Source organism: Heterodontus francisci, chromosome 30, assembly GCF_036365525.1.
Source record: "Heterodontus francisci isolate sHetFra1 chromosome 30, sHetFra1.hap1, whole genome shotgun sequence".
Lineage (NCBI taxonomy): Eukaryota > Metazoa > Chordata > Chondrichthyes > Heterodontiformes > Heterodontidae > Heterodontus > Heterodontus francisci.
Genome location: NC_090400.1, coordinates 57,633,249 through 57,648,554, shown reverse-complemented (window position 1 = coordinate 57,648,554; position 15,306 = coordinate 57,633,249). Strand labels below are relative to the sequence as shown.

At 42.8% G+C, this 15,306-nt stretch overlaps 1 protein-coding gene across 10 annotated transcripts in view; it reads left to right on the top strand.

Annotated features, from left to right (window-relative positions):
* The window catches only part of bcas3 (BCAS3 microtubule associated cell migration factor), a 999,028-nt gene that overhangs the window by 433,406 nt on the left and 550,316 nt on the right, over nt 1-15,306 (top strand). The window lies entirely within an intron of this gene.

Sequence of the window (15,306 nt, the reverse complement as noted above, 5' to 3'; positions counted from 1 at the left end):
ATCAATCTAATGGGTTGTAGATTATCCCTTTCTCTGTACCCACTGATCATGTGAGACTTTGCCAAGTTAGCTATGGTACAGGTCAGATGCAGTACTATGCTCTTGTACACTTCATGCTCAACTCAGAAGAGATCTTTCCTCTGTTGGCGTCTTCACCTATTGTGCCAACATGACTTTTCCAATTCCCACACTCTCACTTTCGGCTTCTCAGAACAAAATTACCAAATTAGGAACAGTTAAAGTTGCATTCAGTAAGAGACTCTCTGCTCTGGACTTATGCCCACAGGGTACTAAATTGAGATGGCTTCAGAAACAATCCACATTGAAATCAGCTATTAGAGGATTTAGGAGTATGTGCTTTACGTTGTGTGAGACCAGCGCTAGTGCAGTTGGTCCTCACAGCGCAGGTCTCGTTCATTTGACTACATGTCAGCTGTGTAACTGCCTGAACTCATTAAGGCCTTGAAGACCTGCTAAAAATGCACTAAAGTGTCAGTTAAAAACAGCTAGTGTAAATGTGGGAAGTCAGCACATAAACAGTAGTCTCCTGCAAACAGCACTGAACAAACATCAGTATAAAGATGCCTCTGGCTGCATTCAAAGCTGGACTCCAGACATGAAATGGGTTGGTTTAATCTCAGATAGTTTTCCCATCAAACCTAAGGCAACAAATCATGTCTCAATCTAGTATTTGTTTAAACAAAACAAATCTTTAAATGCAACTTTTTATGGTCAGTTTAATGAGTTGTTACCGAAACTGTGCCAATGTGTACAATCTGACATTGATTCTTTGTACCTCTCGTTTGTACTCTTGTTTGTGATGCAGCATGATTTCTAAAGCCCTAAATTTATTTGGGTATTTGAACATATTTTCCCCTTCTTATATTCTTTTGATACCCTTTCGTCATAAGGAAGCTGCAGTGAATGGGACACTGCCTGGTTCCAGACTGCTGTAAATTCATCCTGTAGCACCACCATCTGCAAGTTCCCGTCTAAGCCACACACCATCCTGACTTGGAACTATAATCGCTGTTCCTTTACTGTTGCTGGGTCAAAATCTTGGAACTCCCTTCTGAACAGCACTGTGGGTGTACCTACCCCACATGGACTGCAACGGTTCAAGAAGGCAGCTCACCACCACCTTCTCAAGGGCAATTAGTGATGGGCAATAAATGCTGGCCTTGTCAGCAACACCCAATGCCATGAACAAATAAAAAAATAGCTGACTGCAAAGGTCCATGCCTGGCATGTCTTTCTCCTACAGTTCTTCCCTACTCGGGAACATGGCAAATATCCCTGACATAATAACACCTTGACTGAAAAACACTGCAGAGAGATGAAATTGGACACCAAGCAGTGGGAAATGGTTAGGAGAGGTGACTCAAGATGTAGTCCCAAGAGGAGGCTTTTAAAGGAGGTGACAATGCAGAGAGGGTAAACATTCCAGTGTGGGGGTCAAGATAGAGGCTGTGACATTGAAAGTAGAGGAAAGGGAGGAGGGGCCTCCAGAATAGGGAGAATGGAGAGTATTTTTTTAATTTATACTTAGGATGTGAAGAAGGTGATGGTGGGCTTTCTTGTGAGGATTGTTTTTACAATGGTGTGGTTTGCTAAAACACTTGCTAGACAGCACTGAGTCAATTATGTAGTATGGGACTTGAGTCACATTTAGGCCACATTGGATCCAGTTAGATTTTCATGGTGTCAGCCAATGTACCCTGTAAGGCACACTACCATGCAGCAAAGTGAAAATTCCCGTGCAGGCCCTGCACAAGTCGGCCCCTTTAAGTTACCGCACGTGCATGGCCTTGCAAAAAGCTTTAAAGGGCCTACACAATTAAACAAAGTGCCCGCGTGCTGCAAAAAAAATTGGAGGATACCTTGGTGTCAGCCCAAAAATAACCAAGTTTATTGAATTTGGTTTCAGTGCACCATGGTGGGAATTGAACTTATGAGTTCTGGGTTCCATATTCCAGTATCAAAATCCCTACACTGTGAAAGCAAATTCAATAATAGCTATCAAAAGAGAAAGACCCGACATAGATGGGCCAAATGGCCCCCATCTGTCCTGTATAAATCTATAATTCTATGTGGTTGAGCTTAGTTGTGGTGCCCTGCCCAGTTGCATAGCCTGCTAATATTCACTGTCCAGGCTCACATTTTGGTTGCTTGGCCAAGGTACTGGAGGACTTATGAAAATGTATGCAGCAAGAAGTCAACGTCTACAAGAGGGAAGGGAATTTGAGGGGCAAGAGGAAATAATGACTTCATTCAGGTATCACACCCAGAAAGAATAATGGACTTGGCTGTAGTTGTATGGACTGCAAAATAACTACGCAGAAACAAAATACTTGGAGGAGAGACGCATTAGCTGCTGGCAGCTGCCTGAATTCAAATCACTCTCAATAAATCGAGCAGGAAGAAGTTATCTGCTGGGTTTTAGCACATGACGTGGATGTTAGTGTATTAAAATCAGGATAAAGAAACCCACACCTTAGAGTCAGTTACTGGCAGTAGATCACAGGTTTGTGTCATTATTTCATGTCTATTGATCTTCATTTCTTACCTCATTGCTGTCTGTGATCCCTCTGGTGCCAAACAGTAAAATATTATGAGGCGGAACAAAAGTGAGTAATCATTGTGTGCCTTGCTATAGTTTGTCAAATTGACTTTCTCATTTCTGATGATCGTTGCTTTGTTCTAGTTTCACCCTTATAAAACCAGGGTAGCCCAACAAGGCTGTACACCTTTCTGACACTTTGGGATGATTGCCTCTAAAATAGGTTTTCCCTAGCTGGTATTTTCTTGTGAATTTGTAAACCTATTCAAAAAGCATTGAAGGTTACAGATAAGAGAGAAAAAAAATTCCTTCTCCACAGGATAGTGGGCATGTGTTACAGACTTCCAGAGAAGGAAGTTAATTCAGAGTCAGTGGACACCTTTAAAAGGAAGCTAAATAGTTTTCTGGTGAGCAGTGGGATTAACAGCACTGCTTCTTTGTTTTTGCCATAGGAGGGGGTCAGTGGAAGGAACTTAGCCTTCCTTAAAATAAAGGATCAACAGATGGTGGTGGAAGAAAGATTGAATAATCATCGGCACAGTGGCGCAGTGGTTAGCACCGCAGCCTCACAGCTCCAGGGACCCGGGTTCAATTCCGGGTACTGCCTGTGTGGAGTTTGCAAGTTCTCTGTGTCTGTGTGGGTTTCCTCCGGGTGCTCCGGTTTCCTCCCACAAGCCAAAAGACTTGCAGGTTGATAGGTAAATTGGCCATTATAAATTGTCACTAGTATAGGTAGGTGGTAGGGAAATATAGGGACAGGTGGGGATGTTTGGTAGGAATATGGGATTAGTGTAGGATTAGTATAAATGGGTGGTTGATGTTCGGCACGGACTCGGTGGGCCGAAGGGCCTGTTTCAGTGCTGTATCTCTAATCATAATCATAATCAAGCCAGGGACATTTCCAGTGCCTGGGACCAGCATGTATGCAAGACGTGCCTCCAGCTGCAGCTCCTGGAAGCCCAGGTTTCAGAGCTAGAACGGCAGCTCGGGACACTGTGACGCATCCACAAGGCGGAGAGTATCGTGGATAGCAAGTATAGAGAGGTGGTCTCACCGCAGGCTCAGACTCCACGGGCAGGAAGGGAATGGGTGACCACCAGGCAGAGCAAGAGGACTAGGCAGGCAGTTCAGGAATCTCCTGTGGCTATTCCCCTGCAGAATAGATATACTGCCTTGGATACTGTTGCGGGGAATGGCCTCTCAGGAGAAAGCAGCATCAGCCCAATTCGTTGCACCACGCTTGGCTCTGCTGCATAGGGGAGGAGTAAAAAGGGTGGGAATGCAATAGTTATAGGGGATTCAATTGTAAGGGGAATAGGTAGGCATTTCTGTGACCGCAAAAGAGACTCCAGGATGTTACGTTGCCTCCCTGGTGCTAGGGTCAAGGATGTCTCAGAGCGGTTACAGGGCATTCTGAAGTGGGAGGGTGAACAGCCAGCGGTCTTGGTACACATTGGTACAAACGACATAGGTAAAAAAAGGATGAGGTCCTGAAAGCAGAATATAGGGAGCTAGGAAGTAAGTTGATAAGAAGGACCTCAAAGGTAGTGATCTCAGGATTACTACCAGTGCCACGTGCTAGTCAGTGTAGAAATAGCAGGATATATGGGATGAATATGTGGCTGAAGAAATGGCGTGAGGGGGAGGGTTTTAGATTCCTGGGATATTGGGACCGGTTCTGGGGGAGGTGGGACCAGTATAAACTGGACGGGTTACACCTGGGCAGGACCGGGACTGATGTCCTAGGGGGAGTATTTGCTAGAGTGATTGGGGAGAGTTTAAACTAAAATGGCAGGGGGATGGGAACCTGTGCAAGGAGTTAGAGGAGGGGGGATCAAAGACAAGAACAAAAGACAGTAAGGGGAATAAGAAGAGTGATAGGCAGAGAAATCAAGGGCCAGAATCAAACAGGGCCACAGTGAAAAATAGTGGGAAGGGAACAAGTAATGTTAAAAAGACAAGCCTTAAGGCTTTGTGCCTTAACGCGTGGAGCATTCGCAATAAATTGGATGAATTAATCGCGCAAATAGATGTAAACGGGTATGATATAGTCGGGATTACAGAGACATGGCTGCAAGGTGACCAGGGATGGGAAATGAACATCCAGGGGTATTCAGTATTTAGGAAGGACAGACAAAAAGCAAAAGGCAGTGGAGTTGCATTGCTGGTTAAAGAGGAAATTAACGCGATAGTGAGGAAAGATATTAGCTCTGACGATGTGGAATCTGTATGGGTAGAGCTGAGAAACACTAAGGGGCAAAAGATGTTAGTGGGGGTTTTTTATAGACCCCCAAACTGTAGTGGTGATGTTGGGAATGGCATTAAACAGGAAATTAGAGATGCATGCGATAAAGAAACATCTGTAATTATGGGTGACTTTAATCTGCATATAGATTGGGCAAATCAAATTAGTCACAATACCGTAGAGGAGGAATTCTTGGAGTGTAGACAGGATGATTTTCTTGACCAAAACGTTGAGGAACCAACTAGAGAACAGGCCATCCTAGACTGGATATTGTGTAATGAGAGAGGAATAATTGACAATCTAGTGTTGCGACACCCCTTGGGGATGAGCGACCATAATATGATAGAATTCTTCATCAAGATGGAGAGTGACGTAGTTGATTCTGAGACAAGGGTCCTGAATCTTAGTAAGGGAAACTACAAAGGTATGAGGTGCAAATTGGCCATGACGGATTGGGAAACGTTACTTAAAGGGATGACGGTGGATAGGCAATGGCAAACATTTAAAGAGCGCATGGATGAACTGCAACAATTGTTTATCCCTGTCTGGCGCAAAAGTAAAATGGGGAAAGTAGCCAAACCATGGCTTACAAGGGAAATTAGAGATAGTATTAGATCCAAAGAAGAGGCATATAAATCTGCCAGAAAAAACAACAGACCTGAGGATTGGGAGCAGTTTAGAATTCAGCAAAGGAGGACCAAGGGATTGATTAAGAAGGGGAAAATAGAATACGAGAGCAAGCTTGCAGGGAACATAAAAACTGACTGTAAAAGTTTCTATAGGTATGTGAACAGAAAAAGATTGGTGAAGACAAATGTAGGTCCCTTACAGTCAGAAACAGAAGAATTTATTATGGGGAACAAAGAAATGGCTGACCAACTAAATACATACTTTGGTTCTGTCTTCACAAAGGAGGCCACAAATATCATACCAGAAATGTTGGGGAACACGGGGCTTAGTGAGAGAGAGGAACTGAAAGAAATCAGTATTAGTAGAGAAATGGTGTTGGGGAAATTGATGGGATTGAAGGCCGATAAATCCCCAGGGCCTGATAGTATACATCCCAGAGTACTTAAGGAAGTGGCCCTAGAAATAGTGGATGCATTGGTGGTCATCTTCCAAGATTCTATAGACTCTGGAAGAGTCCCTACAGATTGGAGGGTAGCTAATGTAACCACACTATTTAAAAAGGGAGGTAGAGAGAAAGCAGAGAATTATAGACCAGTCAGCCTGACGCTGGTAGTGGGGAAAATTCTAGAGTCCATTATCAAAGATTTTATAGCAGAGCACTTAGAGAATGGTAGTAGAATCGGGCAGAGTCAGCATGGATTTACGAAAGGGAAATCATGCTTGACGAATCTACTAGAATTCTTTGAGGATGTAATTAGTAGAGTTGATGAGGGGGAGCCATTGGATGTGGTTTATTTGGACTTTCAGAAGGCTTTCGACAAAGTCCCACATAAGAGATTAGTATGTAAAATTAAAGCGCATGGGATTGGAGGTAGTGTATTACGATGGGTAGAAAATTGGTTGGCAGACAGGAAGCAAAGAGTAGGGAAAGATGGTTTTTTTTTCCGAATGGCAGGCAGTGACTAGTCGGGTACCGCAGGGATCGGTGCTAGGACCCCAGTTGTTCATAATATACATTAGTGATTTAGATGAGGGAACTAAATGTAATATCTCCAAATTTGCAAATGATACACAACTGGGTGGGAGGGTGAGTTGTGAGGAGGATGCAGAGAGGCTTCAGGGTGATTTGGACAAGTTGAGTGAGTGGGCTAATGCATGGCCAATGCAGTGTAATGTGGATAAATGTGAGGTTATCATCTGAACAGCTATAAACTGAGAAAGGGGAATATGCAGCGAGACCTGGGTGTTCTCGTACACCGGCCGCTGAAGGTAAGCATGCAGGTCCAACAGGCGGTAAAAAAGGCAAATGGTATGTTGGCCTTCATAGCGAGAGGATTCGAGTACAGGGCCTTGGTGAGGCCACACCTGGAATATTGTGTGCAGCTTTGGCCTCCTTATCTGAGGAAGGATGTTCTTGCTATAGATGGAGTGCAGCAAAGGTTTACCAGACTGATTCCTGGGATGGCAGGATTGACGTATGAGGAGAGATTGAGTCAGTTAGGATTGTATTCGCTGGAGTTCATAAGAGTGAGGGGGGATCTCATAGAAACCTATAAAATTCTAACAGGACTAGACAGGGTAGATGCAGGAAGAATGTTCCTAATGGTGGGGGAGTTCAGAACCAGGGGTCATAGTCTAAGGACACGGGGTAAACCTTTCAGGACTGAGACAAGGAGAAATTACTTCACCCAGAGAGTGGTGAACCTGTGGAATTCGCTACCACAGAAAGCAGTTGAGGCCAAAACATTTAATGTTTTCAAGAAGGAGTTAGATATAGCTCTTGGGTCTAAAGGGATCAAAGGGTATGAGGAAAAAGTGAGAACAGGTTACTGAGTTGGACAATCAGCTATGATCATAATGAATGGCGGAGTAGGCTCGAAGGGCCGAATGGCCTACTCCTGCTCCTGTTTTCTATGTCTATGTTTTGTGTGTTGATTGAAGGGGATTTGTTGGGCAGGGCATCTGCATTTCAGTATAGTGCCATGGGTTCTTTAACATCTGCCTGAACAGGTAGATGGAGTCTTTGGTTCGATATCTTGGTATGGATTCTCTGAATTACTGCCTCTTTTGGAGCAGTAAATAGAGAGAAATGTGTTTTTAATGCTACTGCCTTCTAATCCTCTACCATAAACTGAACTTGAATTCTTCTGTCAAGAAAAGTGCCATTTTCCTTTAAGGGCCCCACAAGCTAGGTCAACCACATATAAATGGGTTTAAGGGAGTGCGAGTAATCCATTCCTATCCATTTCTGCGCCAAACCTGCTGCAACTCAGTACTGCCACTATATATTGGTGGTAAATACTACTGTAGGATATCCCTGAGGCAGATACCGCACCTTGTGTGCTGCTGCTGTAGGCTGCCGTTTATTTGCCTTTCAGGCGAGCTTTGGGACTTGAGTCAGGACATTTGCTGCTACTTTTACTCAGCTCTGCTCCAAGTCCTGCTTTGCGCTGTAAACATGGACTTCTCAAAAGGAGTTGCTTTATTTTTATGTTGGGAAGAAGAGGAGGGACACAGGGAAGAGGCTGGGGTGCAAGCTCTTAAAAGTCAGGTGTCACTGGACATATCTCTTCCCAATCCTTAGATAATGCAGTCTAAAGCCCAAGAACATCTTACTTAGGCATCCTCACGGCATAAGGAGTGAGCACAAGGAGGAGAGGAAGTGGAGCAGGAGATCCAGCATCCTGCTGCCAAAACAAGGATAGAACTTTCAGTAAATAAAGGTTGTCTCACCATATAAAGTCACTTCATACTTGCCTGTTCTCTCCCACACTTTCGCACAAAGTCCATAATTTTCCAAGACATATGCCAAGCCTTTCACAAGACAGAGCCTATGTTTCGCCTTTCATCATCCAATTCCTTAAAGTTAAAAGCAGACTCAGATACGAACTCACAACCCTGTGATCAAGCTAACTTTGCTTGAAACAACAATGTTCATTAGGAAATGCCAAGAAAATATATTCTCCCTACTACTACTTCTTAACACATTGCAACAATAATTAAGAACGAACTTGCACTTATATAGTGCCTTTCACAACTTCAGGATGTCCTAAAATGTGTAACAGCCAATGAATTACTTTTGACGTGTACTCACTTGTGATGTGGGAAGAGCTGCAGCCAATTTGCACACAGCAAGGTCCCACAATAAGTAATTGAATAAATGTCCAGATCTGTTTTAGTTGTTGGTTAAGGAATAAATGTTGGCCGGAACTATGGGAGAACTCATTACATTCTACATTGAATAGAGCTATTGGATCGTTTACACCCACCTGAGAGAGAGTATGGAGCCCTCTGTTTAACTTCTCATCTGAAAGAAGGCAGCACCCACTCTGTACTACACTGGAGTGTCAGCCTTGATTATGTGCTCAAGTTCTGGAGTGTTTGAACTCACAATTTACAGAGAGGGGCATAGGTGCTACCAACTGAGCTAAGCCGACACTTCAGTGGGATTCCATAAGAATAGTGCACCCTCCAACTAGCCTAGTGACCACGGCATCTTCCCATTCTTTACTGTCCCTGTGTAATGAAACAATTAATAATTAATCTCTATGATACAAGATAGTCTGAATACCATTCTGAACAGCACAGTTGATCTGAAAGAAATAAGATTGTTCTGCATTTTCATATCAGCTGTGTTTTGTTTATTGCTTAGTCCAGCTTGTGATACTTTTATCATAAGTTAATGTTTTATGATCCATAATCATTAGTTTCTGGGGAGACTTGCCAGACAGACAAATTAAACTGTTTCTGGCGTTATGTCTAACAGAGGGATTTGCTAAAGCATGCTAATATCTTCAGTACCAAAATAAGTTTATTATAACAATATTATTCTTAAAAGCTTGTGGAGTCCCTCATGGACAAGCTCGGTACAGTGCTGTTAACTGTATACTGAATGGCTTTGCCATCCGATGTCATTGTAACAAATTCTGTTACGACTAATCTGCAGTTAAAACAAACTCCATTATTATAAACCGCTTGTTATAACAAATGTTCCATAGTCTCGGCTGATGTTCCATTAGTCAGTAAAGAAGATTGGACCTTGCCAAAATGAGGCCCAGAATAAGATAGATGACTTTTCTCAGTTTCTCCTTATAGTCTGAGAATTTTATCATAAAATTCTCTAACTTTTGTTATTCTTAAAAATTATTTTTGTTCCTCTTCAAATCTTTTACCCTCCCCTGTTAAAGACATTGACTCTTAGTTGGGGTCAGTTACAACAATTCCAATCATGCCAGCTACTCTTTGGTAGCTCTCCAAGTTGCTGCTCTTCATATCTGAGCCCAGATATTGAGTAATAGCAGAACAGTCTGGTTCCATCTGCCTGTACCTGTGATGCAAGTGGATGTTAAAGGCCCACCTAAACGTCTGGAACACGCAGATGGCACATATACTGGAGAAGAGCAGGGTGATCCTCCAGTATCTTGGCCAACAATCCTCTCTCTTTGATTACAACCTGAAATAGATTAACTGCCAGAATCTATCTTGTATTGATGTTTTGAGATCTTATTGTGTGCAAAACGACTGCTGTCTATCCCCACATAGAATCATAGAATGATACAACACAGAAGGAGGCCACTTGGTCCATTGTGCCTGTGCCAGCTCTTTCAAAGATCTATCAGATTAGTCGCAATCTCTTCCTTTTTCCACTCCAAATATTAACCTAATTCCCTTTTGAATGTTCCGATTGAGCCTGCTTCCACCACCCTTTCAGGCAATGCATTCCAGATCATAACAACTTGCTGCGTCAAAATGTTTTCCTCATGTCCCCTCTAGTTCTTTTGCCAATTATCGTAAAGTCTTACATAACAAAAATCATTGCAATTCCAAGTAATTCATTATGTGTGAAGAGCTTTATGGTGTTGCTGAAGGATGTGATAAGGTGTCACCTTGATGAGCCAAAATCTCCTGCAGCTTATAGTTGGCAACATTGAAGCCATATGTCCCTCTGGTCTTGATTCTATCAACCCCCCCCCCTCAAACTACCATCTCTTGCTGAGTCAGTTGGCGCAGCACTTCGACAAACTGCTCAGTCCCGAGCTGGTCTTCATCTTTTTGCATCCACTGCAATGGCAAGGCTCCTTTATTCCGCCTCCACAGCATTATCCATTTCCATGTGTACCACTCCCCTACTACTGACAAAAATCTTGGTCTGTGCATTATGTGGTTTGACTGCTCTCCTAGGCAGTCTCATGTCTCAACTCCCACCAGCTACAACACAGCAGACAACAAGTAACCAACAACAAATGTCCCAAGGCGCTTCACAGGGGTGTTATCAAAAAAAATGTAACACTGTCCCATATAAGGAGACATTAAGACAGATGATCAGAAGCTTAGAGAGGGAGGTTTTAAGGTGCGTCTTCAAAGAATAGAGAGAAGTAGAGAGGCGGAGACGTTTAAAGAGGGGTTTCCAGATCTTAGGGCCAAGGCAGATGAAGGCACGGTCACCAATGGTGCCGTGATTACAATCAGGGATGTGCAAGAGGCCATAAGTAGAGGATTATAAGGCTCCAAGAGGTTACAGTTATAGGAACATCGTAAATAGAGCAGGAGTAGGCCATTCGGCCTCTCGAGCCTGCTCTGCCATTCAACCAGATCATGGCTGATCTTCGATCTCAACACCATTTTCCCCCACTATCCCCAAATCTCTTGATATCTTTAATATCTAGAAATCTATAGATCTCTGTCTTGAACATACTCAATGACCAAGCCTCCACTATCCTCTGGAGTAGAGAATTCCTAAGATTCACTACCCTCTGAGTGAAGAAATTCCTCCTCATCTCAGTCCTAAACAATTTACGCCTTATTCTCAGACTGTGTCCCCTGGTTCTAGATCCCCCAGCCAAGGGAAACATCCTTCCTGCATCAACCCTGTCGAGCCCCGTAAGAATTTTGTATACTTCAATGAGTTAACCTCTCATTCTTCTAAACTCTCGAGAGTACAAGCCCAGTCTCCTCAATCTCTTCTCAAAGGATAATCCCAGCAATCAGTCTGGTTGCACTCCCTCCATGGCAAGTAAATCCTTCCTTGGGTAAGGAGACAATACTCCAGATGTGGTCTCATCAAGGCTCTACACAATTGCACTCTTGCAATTGCAATACTTCTGTACTCAAATCAACTTGCTATACCATTTGCCTTCCTATTGGCTAACATGCAGATGCAGCAAGCATTCACTGACTTATGAACAAGGACACCCAAATCCCTTTGAACATCAACACTTCCCAAGCTCTCACCGTTTAAGAAATACTCTGCATTTCTATTTTTTCTACCAAAGTGGATAACTTCATATTTTTCCACATTATATTCTGTCTGCCATGTTCTTGCATATTCATTTAGCCTGTCTAAATCCCCTGAAGCCTCTATGCATCCTCCTCACAGCTCAAACTCCCACCTAGTTTTGTGTCATCAGCGAACTTGAAAAGATTATATTTGATCCCCACATCCAAATCAATGATATAAGTTATGAATAGCTGGGGCCCAAGCACTGATCCTTGTGGTACCCCACTAGTCACAGCCTGCCAACCTGAAAATGACCTGTTTATTGCTACTCTCTGTTTTCTGTCCTTTAACCAATTCTCGATCCATGCCAGTATATTACCCCTAATCCCATGTGCTCTAATTTTGCTTACTAACCTCTTGTGTGGGACCTTATCAGAAGCCTTCTGAAAATCCAAATACACCACATCCACTGGTTCCCCCTTATCTATTCAGCTAACTACATCCTCAAAAAGCTCCCAACAGGTTTGTCAAACATGATTTCTCTTGTTGACTCTGCCCAATCCTACCATTAAATTGTCCAGGTTTAACATCCTTTATAATAGATCCTAACATTTTCCCTACAATTGATGTTAGGCTAACAGGTCTGTAGTTCCCGTTTTCTCTCTCCCTCTTTTCTTGAATAGTGGGATTACATTTGCTACCTTCAAATCTTCAGGAACCACTCCAGAATCTATAGAATTTTGGGAGATGATCACCAATGTATCCAGTATCTCTACAGCCACCTCTTTTAATACTCTGGGATGTAGATCATCAGGTCCAGGGGATTTATCAACTTTCAGTCCCATGAATTTCTCCAGTACTACTTTTTTACTAAAGCTAATTTCTTTCAGTTCCTCATTCTCGCTAGTCCCTTGGTTCTCTAGTATTCCTGGGAGGTATTTTGTATATTCCTCTGTGAAGACAGACACAAAGTATTTAAGTTTCTCTGCCATTTCCTTCTTTTCTTTTTTTTATTCATTCATGGGATGTGGGCGTCGCTGGCTAGGCCAGCATTTATTGCCCATCTCTAATTGCCCTTGAGAAAGGTGGTGGGGAGCTGCCTTCTTGAACTGTTGCAGTCCATGTGAGGTAGCTACACCCACAGTGCTGTTAGGAAGGGAGTTCCAGGATTTTGACCCAGCAACAGTGAAGGAACGGCGATATAGTTCCGAGTGAGAATGGTGTGTGACTTGGAGGGGAACTTGCAGGTGGTGGTGTTCCCATGCATTTGCTGCCCTTGTCCTTCTAGTTGGTGGAGGTTGTGGGTTTGGAAGGTGCTGTCTAAGGAGCCTTGGTGCATTGCTGCAGTGCATCTTGTAGATGGTACACACTGCTGTCACTGTGCGCTGTGGTGGTTATTCCTCATTATAAATTCCCCTGACTCTGCCTGTAATGGACCCACATTTGTCTTTGCTAATCTTTTCCTTTTTGCATTTCTATAAAAGATTTTACAATCCATTTTTATGCTTCTCACTAGTTTCATATTCTATTTTCTCTTTCTTTATCAGATTCTTGGTCCTCCTTTGCTGAATTCTAAAATGCTCCCAATCCTCAGGCTTACTCTTTTTTTGGAAACTTTATAAGCCTCGTCTTTTGATCTAATACAATCTTTAACTTCTCTTGTTAGCCATGGTTGGATCACTTTTCCTACTGGGTCTTTGTGCCTCAAAGGAATGAAAGTTTGTTGTAAACCATATATTAATTTTTTAAGTGCGAGCCATTGCCTGTCTACTGTCATTCCTTCTAATGTAGGGGGCTGAATTTTTGCCACGGAGGAGGGAAACAGGAGCCAGGTTTGTTTTTGGGTCAGAAACCCGCCTCCGGCGAGAAACTGATTAAAGTTAAGATTTTCGAGTGAGTAAGCCCTTAATTAGTTTGGAGACTTTTAAAAGTACTTGGATGTTTACTTGAAGAGCTATGACCTGCAGGGCTATGGACCAAGTGCAGGAAGGTGGGATTAGGCTGGGTGGCTCTTCATTGACTGGCATGGACACGATAGGCTGAATGGCCCCCTTCTGTGTTGTAAATGTTCTCTGATTTCCAACCTACTGTTACTTATATTGTTAACTTTTTAACAATCTGATTGACAAAATGTATTGCTACATAACAATACATTACTGTTATAGGAAATGTGTATGTCTTTTAAAGGTTATACCTCATTCTCAAAAGCAAAGCAATTGCATCTGATCATGGCTCTCTAGTGCCAGCTGGTTTCAGTGGTACAGCTCTGACCTCTGAATTAAAGAGGTTGTGGGTTCAATTCCCAGTTCAGGACATAATCAGTGCTGAGGGAGTGCTGCACTCTTGGAGGTCCTGTCTTTTAGATGAGACATTAAACTAAGACACTGTCTTCAGATGGGTGTAAGAGATCTAATGGCATTACTCAAAGTGCAGCAGGGGAGTTCTCCCTCTCCTTCAATCAAAACCACCAAAATAGATTAACTTGACATCTATCTCATTGCTGTATGTGTGATCTTGCTTTTTTCCTACAAAAACAACAATGCCTACACTTCAAAAAGTAATTAATTGGCTGAAAAACACTTTGGGAAGTTCTGAAAATGTGGAGGCACAATATTATTTTCTTCTTTCAAAGGTCTCCTAACCCGTCACATAATAAGTTGCTGTGTTATGTTGGCAAATACAGCAGCCAGCTTGCACATAGCAAGGTTCCACAAACAGCAATGACGTGAATAGCCAATTAATCTTTGTTGATTGAGAGAGGAATGTTGGCCAGGATACCAGAAAAAATCACTTTCTTCTTCAAATAGTGCCATGGGAGCTTTGACATTCACTTGAGCTACCAGAATAGGCAGATGCTGGGACTGAGTATCTCATCCAGGAATGCAGCACCTCATTAGCACTTCTTCAGCTTAGATTGTGTGTTCAAGTCCTGAAGTGTGACTCAAATCCATGACCTTCTGACTCTCAGGTAAGCACGCTACCAACAAAGCCAAACTGACATATAAGATAACTAGGACCCTCTTTAAAAGATTTTTAAAACTCATTCGTGGCTTGGCCCAATCGAGTGCTGTGTAATGTGAATGGGTTGACCTTGAATAATTCCTGAGAATGCCCTGTGAGTTCATCTCGCTCCTTCTGTTTAATTCTGGAGATGAAGAATAATGACCTTTCACATCCTTGGGGAAGCTGGCCTCTTGACACTTCTCAGGACCTGATCGAGTCACTGTCACTGTCATTATCCAACTATCATTCCAGATATCTGTTCTGCTTAAGATAGGTTATTGGTCAGATAATTTATTAACTCACAACATTTTGAAAGTTGTACAGGGGTTCCTGTCAGGAATTTTTACAGAAAGAAAATTATTGAGCACTGAAATAGAGAAGTGTTTCAATAACTTTTAGAACTACTTTTAAAAACAAAATTGTTAGTAAGAGTGAAGAAAAACAAGCTACTTACAGGAGAGACCAAGAGTCATTTTAATTACAATTTTAACGGTTGTATAACGATTTCTGTTAACTTAAAGCAGCCTACTTGGGTTAGGGTAAAGATGGGATGGGGTGGGGGAGATATTCTGCTGTTCGGGACAGAGTTCTGGAGGGATAGGACTTCTGCCCACCTCTCCACATCCACCCCAGCCCTGACGTGTTCTCCTG